Source organism: Megalopta genalis, chromosome 1 (assembly GCF_051020955.1).
Source record: "Megalopta genalis isolate 19385.01 chromosome 1, iyMegGena1_principal, whole genome shotgun sequence".
NCBI lineage: Eukaryota > Metazoa > Arthropoda > Insecta > Hymenoptera > Halictidae > Megalopta > Megalopta genalis.
The window spans coordinates 42,854,141-42,869,458 of NC_135013.1; the positions used below are offsets into that span (position 1 = coordinate 42,854,141).

The 15,318-nt window shown below is 33.0% G+C and overlaps 2 protein-coding genes across 2 annotated transcripts in view; both read right to left on the reverse strand.

Moving 5' to 3' along the window:
- Nca (neurocalcin homolog) overlaps positions 1-15,318 on the reverse strand; it is a 510,394-nt gene that overhangs the window by 389,133 nt on the left and 105,943 nt on the right. The gene's annotated exons all lie outside the window — the stretch shown is intronic.
- LOC117222608 (neuronal calcium sensor 2) overlaps positions 1-15,318 on the reverse strand; it is a 414,719-nt gene that overhangs the window by 365,595 nt on the left and 33,806 nt on the right. Inside the window, exon 2 of the mRNA XM_033474847.2 lies at positions 14,166-14,205. The gene's annotated coding sequence lies outside the window, so the exon portion shown is untranslated. The remainder of the gene's footprint in view (positions 1-14,165; positions 14,206-15,318) is intronic.

Consider the following 15,318-nt stretch of genomic DNA (forward strand, 5'->3'; position numbering starts at 1 on the left):
TTGAAATGACATAGGACTACGATTCCCATCGCAAAAGTATTAATTCGTCTTATACTGCTAGGTAAGACATCTGTTTATCTTGGAATATTCCTTATTCGATTATTAAAAAAGTCATCCGGGTTCAAAATCATCGTAACTCACTATAATTAACGAAGTTCGAACAGCCTGGCGATTTGACGTAACGTAGCAAAGCGTAAAGCAGCCCACGTATTCACTATCCGCACTTTCCATACTTCTGAGAGTTTACTACCGAAATTTCGTGAAAACACGCTTGTCAAAACAGCTTTCGACACATCCAAGTGTGATCCTCCTCTTAAGCAAATAATTACGCCGCGCGAGCTGAATATTCCGTCACCGCCACAAGTTGTATGAGAAAACCGTGAAGATCAGTTAGTGATTATGCTAATACTTCCAAAAGGTGTTTTAGGATCAAGAAGTGTTTTTCGTCGCGTGCAGAAGTTTAGCGAGACGTGTCACAACTTAGACGGTTACCGTGTCGACGTGACGAAGAATTCGCATTTCGCCGAAAGGAGTCGGAAGAGCGCCAATAGTGTAGATTGGCAACGTGTACCCGTTCAGAAGTTTTAATGAGGATGTCTATAAATCATACCGAGTGCTCCAAAATCCCTCTTGATCACACCTGAACCAATTACGTTTCACATTTTCATAGAATGCAATCGAACATGAGTTTGTCACACTGCGCAGTTTACATCCAGATATTTGAGCAAATTGGAAGTAGAATGTATCGGGAAAGTAAAATGATCTTTACTTTGGTACATCGATTTTGTATGTATTTCATGGACGTGTCTCAAATGTATTGAGTGCATCAACAACAACTGTGCTCTGAAATTTGTTGCTCGTTTATTGTAAAAGAAACTGTCAGCGACACTTGCCTATTCAAGTTTATTTAGTCTACTGTGACACAGTAACAGGAACATTTGCTGACGACACAGCAATCCTCTCATGCCATGAAGATCCAGAAATTGCATCCTATAAACTGCAAATGCACCTAAATCTATTTCAATCATGGTTCGTCAAATGGAAAATCAGGGATAATGAGACTAAATCGGCACACATAACTACGAGAGAAAATCACAGCTAGCTGTGGAATACAGCTGTGGGGTTGTCTCCAAGTCCAACTTAAAGATCGTGCAAAGAATCCAGTCAAATATTCTTCGTGCCTTAACCATTGCTCCGTGATACGTCTCTAATGATATCCTTCATGAAGATTTGAGTATTCCCTACATAAATAAAATAATACATGACAGAAGCGTCAACCATCATGACAAACTCGGCTCTCATCCCAACTCGCTCACTCAGGCATTACTTCATCAACCCGACTGAAAAAACTATGGCCATCGGACCTCAATGAGGCCTAGGTGGACTCTTATGTAAAAATCTCCTCATCATGGTACTATAGGAGTCCATGATATGGGCTCATTCGAGCACATTAGCTTATATGTAAATATTTGGATGGTTAATCTACAATACAATAAAAAAAAGTTTAATCTGAAAACAAGCGTTCCTTATTAATTTCAAGCGAAAACAATCATCTTCAGCATTTTACTGTATTTTTTAATGAAATCTTGAGTGTTTCTGTGATTCTAATGTTTTATGGTACTTATTTGGTTTGCATATTCAAGTTTCTTTGACCAAAATTAAGCAAAAAAAGCGTTTACTGCATAGAGCGTGTCCCAGTTCTACAAGTATTCTATAAGTACAGATAAGAAAAAAATGTTATATAACACTTGACTTTTAAATGCAGTATTAAAAAGATATAATAAAAATAGAAAATGATAACGGACTGGTGTTTCGTCGACGCAGCGTACGATCATGTTGCCGTTATCTAGTTCGTATGTTTCCATAAACGTTAATGTTTACTATGCTTCGAGCGAAAGAAGTCGCTATCGTTGGTATCGATCAAGAAAGCAGTCCCGTTATCAGTTTGTATTTTTATCGCAACTTTCTCGCAAGCCATTTAAAAAATCTATGTCCATAGGGAATACTTTTATTTTATTTTTACTTGTAGAATATGCTGGTAAAGTTTTACAGATATAAAGTTTTACATATATAAAAAAGACGATGCAAGTACTTAGCAGTTTTAATACCATGTATTTTTATCACATATTGCAACCGGTGTGCATGTTATCAGAGATTTTTATATACGCACACTCTCAACAGTACCTCGGTAACGAAGGTATAACGAAGGTATTGCCATATATTTTTCGTCATAGTTACAATAATTAGAAGTTATAAGAAGACAATTTATATTTATTGTGTGTCTACAATTATTTAAATGTTTAAATTCTATGACAAATAAATCAGAACTTTATTGAGATTAAAAAGAACGGAATAGAGTTCATACTTAACACACGCACACACACAGGCAGACAGAGAGAGAGAGAGAGAGAGAGAGAGAGAGAGAGAGATTATTACTAGAAATCTTTAGCGCATTAAAATGTGAAACAAATATTAAGTGTCTTTTAAATACAATTCAGTGCAAATCATAAATAAAGTATGGTGTATATCACTGCTGCTGCTGATTACACAAATTCGATAATTACGGCTAGAGCGCGGATTTTCATACAAAATAAGAATTATGCGATGAATTATTTGCTAAGAAGACGAGTCTGACATATTGCAGCTATTAAGGAATAAATTAGAAAAGATTGTTTCCTGTTCCTAAACATCCCGTTTATAAACAATCAAAACCCCCAAAAATGTAAACTTCTTACAGAAAAATCCTTTACATTATTTTTAGACTCGTGAAGAATATTTCCGGTAATAACCTGTTAAATAGGAAAATTATTTCATTCATTGAAGTCGACATAAAATTCTGCTCTCGAGTCGTCAACATTTAAATATTCAAATAAATATTAATTTTCTTTCTTTTCTAAGAAGTTATTACAGTCGAAAGGTGCTGATCATTGTAGCTATGAAGACAATGGTATGGCTAGGGCTTACGAGACTGATTGGAGGCATTTTTCTTTCGTAGCAGAAAATCCTGGTTATAAAAGATCAGAAGCTAGATTTATAGCAGGGACAAGCAATAAAGCAATTGCAAGCAATGAAAACCGATTTTTCGGTTTTAAATTGAAACACGTTATGCGTGAAAATGAAACCTTTTTTAATAGGCATTTGCATCCGCTATTATAAATTATTTCTTGAATTTGCAAGAACGCGGTTGGTGCAGGACAACGAGCGAGAAAATTTTCATTCTGACCCCGGAGATGCGAGAAAATTGAGAGAATACGTCAATTAAGATCGTTCGGTTTCAGTTTTATTAAATAAATTAATCCGGTTATCCGGGACCTCGCGCCGGTTCGTGTTTACTCGACGTGTTAACTAACATTTTAATTGCACGGAGGAGGGGACACATTTGGATGCGAGTATTCGTTGAAATCAAAGTACATGAGAAATTGATGGAAGAGGGAGGGGGGATGAAGAAAGCCGAATCGGTAGCGGTAGTAGAGCAAGATGGCGCAAGGCGCCGGCGTGAAAGCAGTGCGACGCAATGCGGACAGCGAGACAAGACACACGAAAATCACGATGAAAATGTTCCACGCGGTTTTATTTTGGAATTGCTGAACTCGAACGAATCAAAGAACACGCTACGTAAACCTTTTGTTCGATCCTATCGACGGAGTGGAATTTTCGCAGAACTCCGTTCACAACCGTGTCAGATCAAATTGCAAAACACAACGGATATTACTTTATTTTGCTTGTATACGGACCTTGGAAATGGAACAATTATCTCCGGACGAGATAAAAACTACACGGAAGCGCGACCATAGATGTCGTAAAATCGAATGACATCGACCAATCCGATATTTTCCTGTTACATTCTCCGAATATTACAAGTTACAGTAATCAACTTCTCTATTCTAACAGCTAATTTCTTTAATGTGTTCGTTGAATATGTACAGCAACTCGTGAAGTTGATCGCGAGACTGCGGATTTTTATGCAAAATAAAAATTACAAGAAATAGAAACTGTATAGCAAGTTCACTCTTACTTGAATTGTTTTAATAGATTAAAAGTACTGCATTTTGATATTTTTCACTTCTTTTATTCTTTCTACTATTTTCAATGCCAACTACTTCATTTTGCCATAAATACATAAAATCACACATCGCTGAGAACGGAATAACTTTTTCAAAATTGGACTAGATGACTTGTATCTTTTTTTTTGAGATATTAGAGAGACTAGTTTACTAGATGTTTACGAATTTTTTCTGGAAAACTTCAATTTTACTTGAAATGGCGAAACAAGATAAAATAAAACTCACGTTTTTTAACTTTTTTATCTGAGCTTGCAATGAAAATTTGAAAAATGCATTTTACGGATCTCGATAACTTATACACATGCTGAAAATTTCATCGATATCACGGACTTCGTGTAGAATCATGTATTATCAACCCCTAACTGGTACGACTATTTTCACTAAAATGACTAAAGTGTAAAATAAACGATCCATTGTATTTTATTCTTAGCTAGTGTATAAAATAATCAAAACATGGGAAATTAAAGTTATATTAAAAAATAAAATAGAAATAGAATACCAATTAGGGGTTAATGCCAAATTTGTTTATGTAAACAGATTGAACAAAATTAATTAATTGAAATAATATATTATCCATGGCTCTAATAAATTTAGCTAAATGTTCTTCTCGAATTATTGCAGAGGGCAGTTTATAAATATTGTACTTCCTCTTGTAAGTAAAAATAATGAAATGGTGATTCGTATCATTTTTACATTCTTCGAGACATATACAAGAAAGTTCCATAAGTGAATTTCTAATTTATTTATCTACCTGCTCATGATAAACAGTAAAGGAGCATTTCATTACTTTACAGCTACTATAGCGTTAGATATGAAATAAATTGAATTTTAATTTTCATAAATTTTAACTATATCAAGAGAGAACTACAACATAAATAATAATATCATTCCAAGACCCTAATTCTTCTTTTGCTGATAATTTAATTTATTTGTATAATATTAATACAATTATTTTATCAATAACTGCTATATATTAACATTATATATTTTAATCAAACAATAAAGTTTTAGATATTAATTAATTGAATAATAATATTGAAATTTTATAAACAATTACTCCTATAAGTATATCATAATTTCAATCTCTTCATTAAAAACATGATATTTTATTGATGAATAATGATATTCAACATATTACACGTTAAAATCAATTGATAATGTGAAAAAGTGTTATTGTTGAATATTTATACTACTGTTCGATCGATTGATGTTTCTACATAATATAATGAACTTTCAAATATTCATTTAGTATGAATAAAAAATAACACGAGTAAACTAGTAAAGTACGAACATGTACCTATTATGAAACTTCGTTTTCGTACCATATCCCCATGGTTCCATATTCAATGTCCCTATTTTGGAACGCGCATTTGAAATACCCGTTCCATAATAGGGACATTGAATATGAAACACGGGCAGGGCTTGTGGGCCGTAAGAACTTCGAAACTAGTCGCCCCCTTTTGTTTATCAGCAAAAAAAGGAGAAAAGAGGTAGGAGCCACCGAGAGCAACGCGACGCGACTCTCCTTACTTTTAGTGCTTTTCTCCTTCCTTTACGTTGGACAGTGGTTAGACAAGAGGGAACAAGTTCTGAAGTTCTTACGGCCCGCGAGACCTGAACACGGGTGCCAACTATTCCATAAATCGGAATAAACAATAAACAATTGAAGTACACAATATGGAACAGTGCGTTCTTGCTTAGAAACACCCGTATCCGAATCAATATTTATTTTTGCAACTGGATGTTACATGACAGTATTTGAATGAGTTGATTTATAAAGAACAATGTTCAAAAATATGACTAAAATTTCTTCATATTCTATATATATATATATATATATATATATATATATTTTCATATTCACTTTCATATGCACTTCTATTGTCTATTGTATTATTTTTGCTACTGTTTCAAGAAGAAGTCACGATCGCAACTGAGTGTTTCATAACAGGTACTTTTACCTTACTGAGTAGCGAGTGTACAGTTACTCACAAAATTGAGCGTACACTTAAATTGGCAATGATGATTAGCGGGAAAATAAACACAAACGGACATTTTCAAAAGTAAAAGCACAATATATACTTTATTTAGATATTTAAATAGGTAATTCATTAAAAGAAAATTTAATAAAATGGACTATTTATCTAGATTTAACGCTAAACGTAAAAATACTCTTATTTCGTCGTCACAAAATTGAGCGTACAGATATTATATTATACGAAAATAACGAACTTAAACATAATTATAATATTTTGTTGCGTAACCGTTCGCATCAATAACTTTTAAACGCCTAGGCATCGACTCGACCAGTTTTTTTTGTTATTAAACTTGGAATATTCTGCCATATTCCTGAATCTTAACTTTTGCATCTGACATAACTGCTAAATCTACAATGATTTTGGAATGTTTGTAGAGTAACCATTCCTTGACAGCATACGACGACTGCTTCGGATCATTGTCCTGCTGGAAATAGTACACCGGTGACATTTGCAATTTTGCGGCTGAAGACTTCAAATTTTTTTTTAAATATCGAGATATTTAAACTTATCCATAGTAGTTTCAATAAATTCAATGTTACCAACTCCGTTGGCTGCATACAACCCTGTAACATGATCAAACTCTCGCCATGCTTCAGTGTTGAAATCGTGTTATTCTTGTTGAACCTCTCGTTCGATTTACGCGAAACAATGAAATAAGTTAATTTGAACTTCATCCGAGAATATGAAATTATACCAAAAACCTTCATCGCAATTAACGTATTGTTTTGCGAATTCCAAATGCTTGCAACGGTTCACCTTGGAAACATAAGGTTTCTTCCTCGCTATTCTACCGTAATGCCCTTTATCACGTAGGACTCTGCGGACAATTTCCGTAGAGATGATTTGTCTAATTCTTGAAGACACGTCCTTTGTTAATTTTGGAGCACTGGTTTTGAGATAAATTTGAATTTACCGCTCATCGGCTTCACTCATTAATATTTTCTTCCCCACGTCCTACTTCATTACAAAGGGTTCCACTGTATTTATAATTATTAATAATGTTCTGTACCGTAGGATGTGTTTTTCCTATTATTTGACCAACTTGTCTTAACGATTTGCCTTGACGGTACAATTTTACTGGAATTTTTCCTACAAAAATATCGGTCTCTGATCTTTTCGAAGACACGGTACTAACTTTTATTAATAAACAGTGACAAATGACGACCGACGGTTGCATAGCAACGCAATAACGTGACCTAGAGACGGCTGAACATATTCTAGATTGAAAAAATACATAACAAGTTCCGCGAAACTCAGCTTTTTCAATACTTAATTAACTGTACGCTTAACTGTACGTGAAATATAGATAAATAGTTCATTTTTAAGAAAAGTTTTTCCAAGACTTAACTGTCGAAATATCCGAATAAAGCATACATGTATCGTGTTTTTACTTTTAAAAACGTTCCTTCTTGTTTATTTCCCCGCTAATCACCATTGCCAACTTAAGTGCACGCTCAATTTTATGACTAACTGTAGATAATAATCTTTACCAAAAACCGATTTCCAGATGCGGCGTTTCTTCTTGTTAGCCCTGCGGAGCCACAACGCTTCGCAGTACAGCGCGTAAGATTGATGCGCCGTCAAACAACGCGTCACAGATACGGTTGGCTCGTATGTGGGCAAGTTTGAATGATGCGTCCCGCTGGTTCCCAGTGAACGTTGTTAATTTATTTGCACCAGCGGACGAGAAGTGCGAGCCGAGTGCCGCCACAGCTCGCGGTCAGGCAAATGAGCTCCATTTCTCTGAATCGATCTTTCGAAGGTACATTGCGCGACGGCACATCAAACATAAACAGGGGACCACGGGCTTTTAAATTCAATTTTTACGGTTCCGATTTCTATGTGCATACCGGCCGGCACGCAATTAGTCGCGCAACTGCACCGGACCGCCCGAGAACTTCAAAGCAATTCGGAGCTTGTTCCGTGTTTCGGCCACTAACTAGAGGTCACGAACTTGAACGTGTATCAAGGGGGATTCTGGTCTGGAACCCTCTACAAATCGATTTTTTTTTTTATTTCATTTTCCGAACGCACAGCGGGTAAAAAAAGTATTCGCGCACCTTTTAAAACAGAGAATAACCTTTTTATAATTGGACATGAAATTTAATTCGAATAACATGTCGAATAAATTCTTTGAATAATATCTCGAATAAATTCTCCGAATAAAATTTTGTTCGAGTAATATTGCCAATAAATTTTTCGAATGAAATGTGTAATAATGTACAGTAGCTCGTGAAGGAGTTCGAGCACAGTTTAAAACGGGATATGTTAACAATTACAAAACTATGTACCATTTTATAAGTGTCTGTAGATCTGAAGAATGTCAGAGAAACTGGATAACTCTTTTATTAGTAAAATTTTTAATTATTAAATGTTAATGTGATAAGTTCAGGTTTTATTAATAAAAGCGTCTTCAAAATGTACAAAATTAAGGAAATTTGTTAATGTTATTAGGATTGGAATCACGAACAGATCATTTCGTACAGTGCATTGAGGATTTAGAAGTTCTATTAAACCAACCGCAACCATTTTGTTCACTTTCATTGTACATCGGACTTTCATATTTCTTGGATAAGTACAGTTAGCAAGCTCTGAGTCAGCGAGATGAATGTTTATTGCCCGGTCGGAAATAAACGTCTACTTCAAAACTTTAGAATAGAGTGTTAAACCATCGAAATTTTCTTAAAGTTACAATGTAGCAATTACGATCTCATTCACAAGAATTCCTCACACCGAGAAGTGTGCTCTGTAAGGGCTACTTACTTCGGAATAATCTAGATGAAGATTTCTAGAAGTTAACCACCACATTTCATACTGCGATAAACCGTGGACTATGATAACACTTTGACATTGAAATACCATTAGCAATAACTATTATATTTACAATCAAAATTCTTATACGAAAATGTTAATTACGATGTATTATTCAGTCGCAATAACTTCGTTATAAAAGCAGAGAAGACGTATGGAGTCTGTGTTAAACAAAATTTATAAAATGAAAGATTATATTATAACAACATTTTTAATAATAAATTATCGATTACTGGAATTCATGGAATCCAAGTCCAATTCGTAGCCGTGAGGCTGAACAAATAAATGAAATAAAAATATCATAACAATTGGACTGCGGATCTTTATGCAAAATAAAAACTGTCTGCACCTGCCGCAGAAATCAAAAATCTTTCATAAAATTTTTCCTTTCTTTAATAATTATAGCAAGTCGATATCATTAAATTCTTTTACTTTATATCCTCTCTGAAGTGACAGCCGCTTATTTTTGTAATAAATGCATAAAATCTGCAGTCTAATTATTATTGATAACAAGTTAATACTTTTTTTGTAAAAAATATCATGATGCATCGTGATAATGACGTACAAGAAATCTAGTTCATATCATCAGAATGTGCCCCTCTCGAAACTATTAAATTTTATCTCGAATATTTTTCGCTACGCGTAATAATAATTAGGTAAATCTAGATATAGTGGTGACCTACCCTGTACATACTATTCTATGGAATTATAATTTAACATTCGAATGCGATGTTCAAGCTTGTTCGGTCAAAAATGCTACGGTAAATTTTAGCGCTCACGATCAAACTCAATAATATTGAACGATCTAAGTGCTTCAGTTCGTGACATCTACTGCATACAATTTTTTAATTTAGCTTCCATTGTCGAAATACCACAAATATTACTAATTCTCGTGGAACATTATAGCAAATATCCTGCACGTGTCGAATTAATTGATTCATTATTAATTACTCTTGGGATCTGTAAGATCTGAGACTATCCAGTGGGAATTGTCTATTCGGATTGTCAGCTGTCAAATGAACATTAGGTGATTAATTTGAACCGGATACCAAACGGTGCTCGACGATTCGAATTGTTTTAAAAAAGAGAAAAAGTTGGGATCGGAGTGCAGGGAAGAGGAGCAGGAGGAAAGTAAAGAAACATACCTGATACAGGAAGAGATTTCAAAAACGATGGGACGAATTTATTTGGAATATGCAGGGTGAGTCATTCAATTCTTTCACCTTAATTCTTCTTGTAAACTGATATAAAGAGAAGCATACATATACGATAACCATTAATGTTTTGCTATTAAGATGCAAGGGTTCAGAAATTAACGTTAATCGAGATATTCTCCAGTTGATTTTTTATGTCAGAAATGTTCATAACGTTGTTCGTTACAATCAGTGCGAGTATTGTTCTTATAATCAATTAAACAATGCGAGTGAAACATGTGTAAGTGTTTCAAATCTTGTAAAGCGACCGTCATATTTCGTTAAAAAAGGAAAGAAGGAAAAAGGCAAAGAATTAATTGTCGTCGTGTATGTTCCTCTTTATACAAAACAACTGTTGTTGCAGACATTTTTTTATACAACATGTAGTAACGAAGAAAAGTTAAGGTGAGACAGTTAAATGACTCATCCTTGCAATTTATATTTGCAGAGCTGTGAGGAAACTCTCGGCCATTTTTGTATTTCATTTATATTTTATTTCTAGCTATTTTCTATTCTTCCATTGTTGTTAATTATACTTGCAATTAATTCCATTTATGAAGGAAGAACGTACGATTTTTATAACGTTATGTTGTTATGACTTGGAAAATTGTTAAATATATAATAAAGTTCGTAGAAGTTTTTAAATTAGAATTAAAAAAATGATCCATATACTTGTTGATCTCAATATTATAATATGTACATAAAATTACTATACTGCCTCCAATGAAAATCCTTAACCCTAGAAAGATAACCATATGACAACGTACGTAAAAGATAACCATACGCTTCAGAGGCGCATGCTTTTCTAAGGCGTCAATTTTATACTAACAATGGATATTTATTTAAGTTAATCTAGTCATTTTAAAGGTTTGGCATTATTGTAAAAATAAAATGCATTTATATTATATTTTTTTATATTTTAAGTAATTTTAAACTTAAATCACTAGACCTCTATGAAAAATTAACAAAAATCAACAGTCTTCGCAGGCGCCTCTGCGACGTAGGTTATCTTTCTCGGGTTAATGAAGTACAGTAATTTCTCCCTAATTCACGCTCAGATTGCGCACAAAATTGGACAACTTTGCAAGAGGAGATATGACGAGCTTTGCGTCTCGTTTTTATAGTTGTTGACAATCGGTAACTATAAAAACAAGCTGTAAGGTTCGAATAATCGTATCTCCTCTTCCCAAATTGTCTATTTTTGTGCACAATCTGAGAGCGAATTAGGGAGAAATTATGGTATCGTGTATCCTTGAACCAGTAATATCGTGATGGGACCATGGTGTGTCTGAAAAGTTTGCAACCTTGTAGCAAAATTTAAACGCTTTTCGAGACCTAGAAATACGTATCGACACAACTTTCAACTTATCGATGCCAGAAAATGTTTTCCGACCGAGAAAACGACTGCGACAAAATTACAGTAGTTTCTCAAAACTCATAAAACGCAAAAACATGTAAATACCAGTTTAAAGTCTCCCTTCAGTGACAAGTGTAAAAACTTATGTTCCAGTTGTAACAAAATAAATTTATCCTTTAAATGCATGATTCTTTTTTTTTAAATTGTTAAAAAATGTATTTTTGTTTCGATGTGCTTGTTTGAAGAAAAATAAAGAAAAAGGTTAACATCAGTGGTAAAAATATTTTTTCAGCAGAAAAATATTGTATCTGAGGTAGGAATATTTAATCCTCGGATGGCGGACCATTTTCACAATTATACTATTTTATTAAATTGCTCAAAATTGAACAATGAAGTGCATGATTTAAATACTCTTGGTTCAAAGAGGGGTAAAGTATAAAAATGACTGGTTTGTATTTCTGCAATTCAATAAATTTAAGTCTTAAATTGCGATGAATCGAAATACTTCCAGTGTAGTGTTAATAATAAAAGAGTTTGCAGAGAATAATTTAAAAACAAAAAACAATATCTCAGAAAAGATACTGGAAATATTGTGAAAACTGCGAACATGCTAACAGAAATAGACGTAGAAATGGTCGGAAGATACTTTTAGCGTAGCAGTAATTGTAATATAGTTTCCAGGGAACAATGAAATGGAATTGAAAGCGAACGCCGTCTTAAAATTAAAGATGCTCATAATATGCCGGAAATTGCGAACATTATGAGATGAAGATGTAGAAATGATCATAATAATTACAGGAAACTGGAGAGCACAAGAAAGCCATATGCAATTACTGTTCGAGAAACTCATACCATTTTGAAAACTATGCGTTTAATTTAACGTTAATTTCTCGGCAAGCCACGAGAGAAGCTGGAGTAAATATCACTGTAGAAAAAGGTATTTACATTGGATATTGAAATAATCCGAATGTATTTAACACTCTTCGTGCCGAGCTGTTTTTACTTGACTCTTCACACTGGCCATTTGATATTTTACTAAAACTTGATGTATTATATGTAATTATTCATTATCGTATACATAATAATAAAAAAAACTTATTATGACCCATTCTTATGGTGGAAATGAATTCTTCAGTTCTAAATTTGTAACAAACTATTTTTTAGCGCATTAAATAAACATGTAAGCATGGACCATTGGTGGAACGTATTAAGCAAGCAGATTTAAATGTATATTTGTAATATAACTATATAAAAGTGTTGGGTTTTTATTAAAAGACGTAATTATAATAATAATACATACTTTATTGTAATACTTTATTACACACTTAAGTAGTGTTTTCGAAACGTCTAAATGTCCTCTCTACAAATATGAACATTATTTCAACTATTTTTTGATAACTCTTGTTATTTACGATTTACAAGGACTTACAGTTCTTCCGAAAGGTATGTTGACACTTTTTTAAACGAAATAACTTTTTAACAGTTACACCAAATGGCTTGAATTGTTTTAAGATGTTAACCTGGCTAGAACTTGGTCCTCACTGGACAACGAATAAAAAAATTTCTCAAAAACTGCAATTAGTTCGAAGGAAAAAAAAATATATGAAAAGTGCTGTTTTTCAACTTTTTACCTGATCCTATAACAAAAATTTAAACAATGCGTTTTATAGATTTCCGTAACTTGAATGCATGTTGAAAATTTAATCGGATAAAAAGGTTGAAATCATATCATTTTTTAATTTTCTTATCGTTCTAACCAATCATAAATTTTCAAGAGATTCGATTCAATTTTGAAAATATTATTCCGTTTAAATGGGTGTTACCATAGTTTCCGCGAAATGCGATGTAAATAAAATTAATAGCAAAAAAGATAAAACAGGAGAATGCAGAAGCAATGACGAAAAAAAGTGAAAGGAAAAAGAAGGAAATTGGAAAAATGAAAGGAACAAGAAAAACATAAAAGAATAACGCAGGAAAAATTTATTTAGAGTACTTAAAATCAAACTACTTTTACGTTATTATTATCACTTATGTCCTTCCTTATTAGAAATTTATGATACGTGTAGTATGAAATTTTTAAGGTGCATATTCTATTAGTTTTGTATTGTAATAGTTTTTTAATCATTCTGTTACCCTATTACAAGTTAGATATTGAAACTAATGGTGTTAGGTAATCTATTAAACTTGTACATTTCTTACATGATACAAGACTTTTAAGAATATTTACGTTGAAATTCATATAAATCCTTATCGTGGCCACAACCAGTACATCTACCGTATCATTTCGATCCCAAGTTTATGAGCCTGAAAAAAGTATGACGCTTGTGCACATTCAAGTGTCAAAAGCTCGAGAAGTTCTAATGGGTTCGATTATTACGTGATCCATTATGAGAGCTGAGCATTGTAATTCCAGTGTCGATAGGGCAATATATTTTTCCAAATTCCGCTGAAACAACAGAAGTTCCCCGTGGTTTACACGAATTTATAGGTTCTCCCACTGGCGAACTGTTACGCTCGGCTACACTCAGAAGTGTAGTAAACTGTGCGTGTACAGTCAAGAACACACATAGAGATCATTAGGCTCACATCTTCGATCTCTAGTTCAAACTAATTATTTAAATAAACCGAAACTCAAGTAAATTATCAATTGAACGCACATGTCGTCGTTAGCAAAAGGTAATAATGACTCCTGTTTACTTACATGACGTCTTTTTCAGATAGCATCAGGAACCCAGCAAAAGCTGAAAAAGAGGAAACATTGGTGAAACAGTTAGTATTGTTATACCATAGAGAAACCGTAAATGTTTTCTATTGATAATACGCTCAATGATATGTTTGTCTAACAAAAGAGTAGAGTGCAAACAATGATTATTAAAATTGTCACAACTTTATTATTAGATCGTGTAAAACAATGAAAATATTTTTAAAAAATTGAGAACATCTATGTATTATTTTGTATTATTACGTATAAACGTCTATGAATTAAAAGAATTTTGAAAACACCTACGTATTGTTTTCAACTCGATACATTATATAAAAAAAAAAGAAATTTCTATTTGTCGCGTGTTTGTTGCAAACGATGATAATCATTCTTACTTTACATAAATATCCGCAGTCTATTTATTACTGTACATATATGTAGAATAGATTTTGAGATAGAAAGAATAAAAAAGAAGTCAAGTACATTATATAGAGACTGTATAATTACAAAGAAAAATTAAAATTTAATTTTAAAAATTAGAATTAAATTAAAAAGAAAAACAAATTTATTATTTATTATGTTAGCTGGTCGTCGACCACTAGCTAGAGGGAGTCAAGTTCCCCACATGTCACCCCCTGGCTACGCACTTACTAAGAAATATAGCTTTACTCGCAAAAAATTAAAGTTAAATTTTGTACACGCATCGCCATCTAGCGAAGCAACTCGAAACAAATACGTGGAGTCTGAATTAATCATAGATTTTCCGAATCAATTTAGCGAAGTCTCAATTTACGAACAATTTTAATAAAATTATTTCCATTGAAAAATGTCACGTTTCGTAAAAAATTACAAATATGGAAACACATTCTTCAAATTGTTTTCAAAATTACCAATACGGTATGGTTGATACCTCGTTTGTGCTGACACCTCGTTTATGGTTTTGCGGAGGTTTGTATACATAAATAAATTGATTCCAAAATTGTAAACTCATACTTATAATTTAATTTAGCATTTAATATTTTTAATTCAAATATTTTTACGTTGAAATTATTAAATTAAAAATTAAATCATACTTGATTGTACAATTGTGTTCATTCTTAGAATGTTATCAATTGATTATTCCCTAGTAAGGAATAATAAATGTTAAATTAAT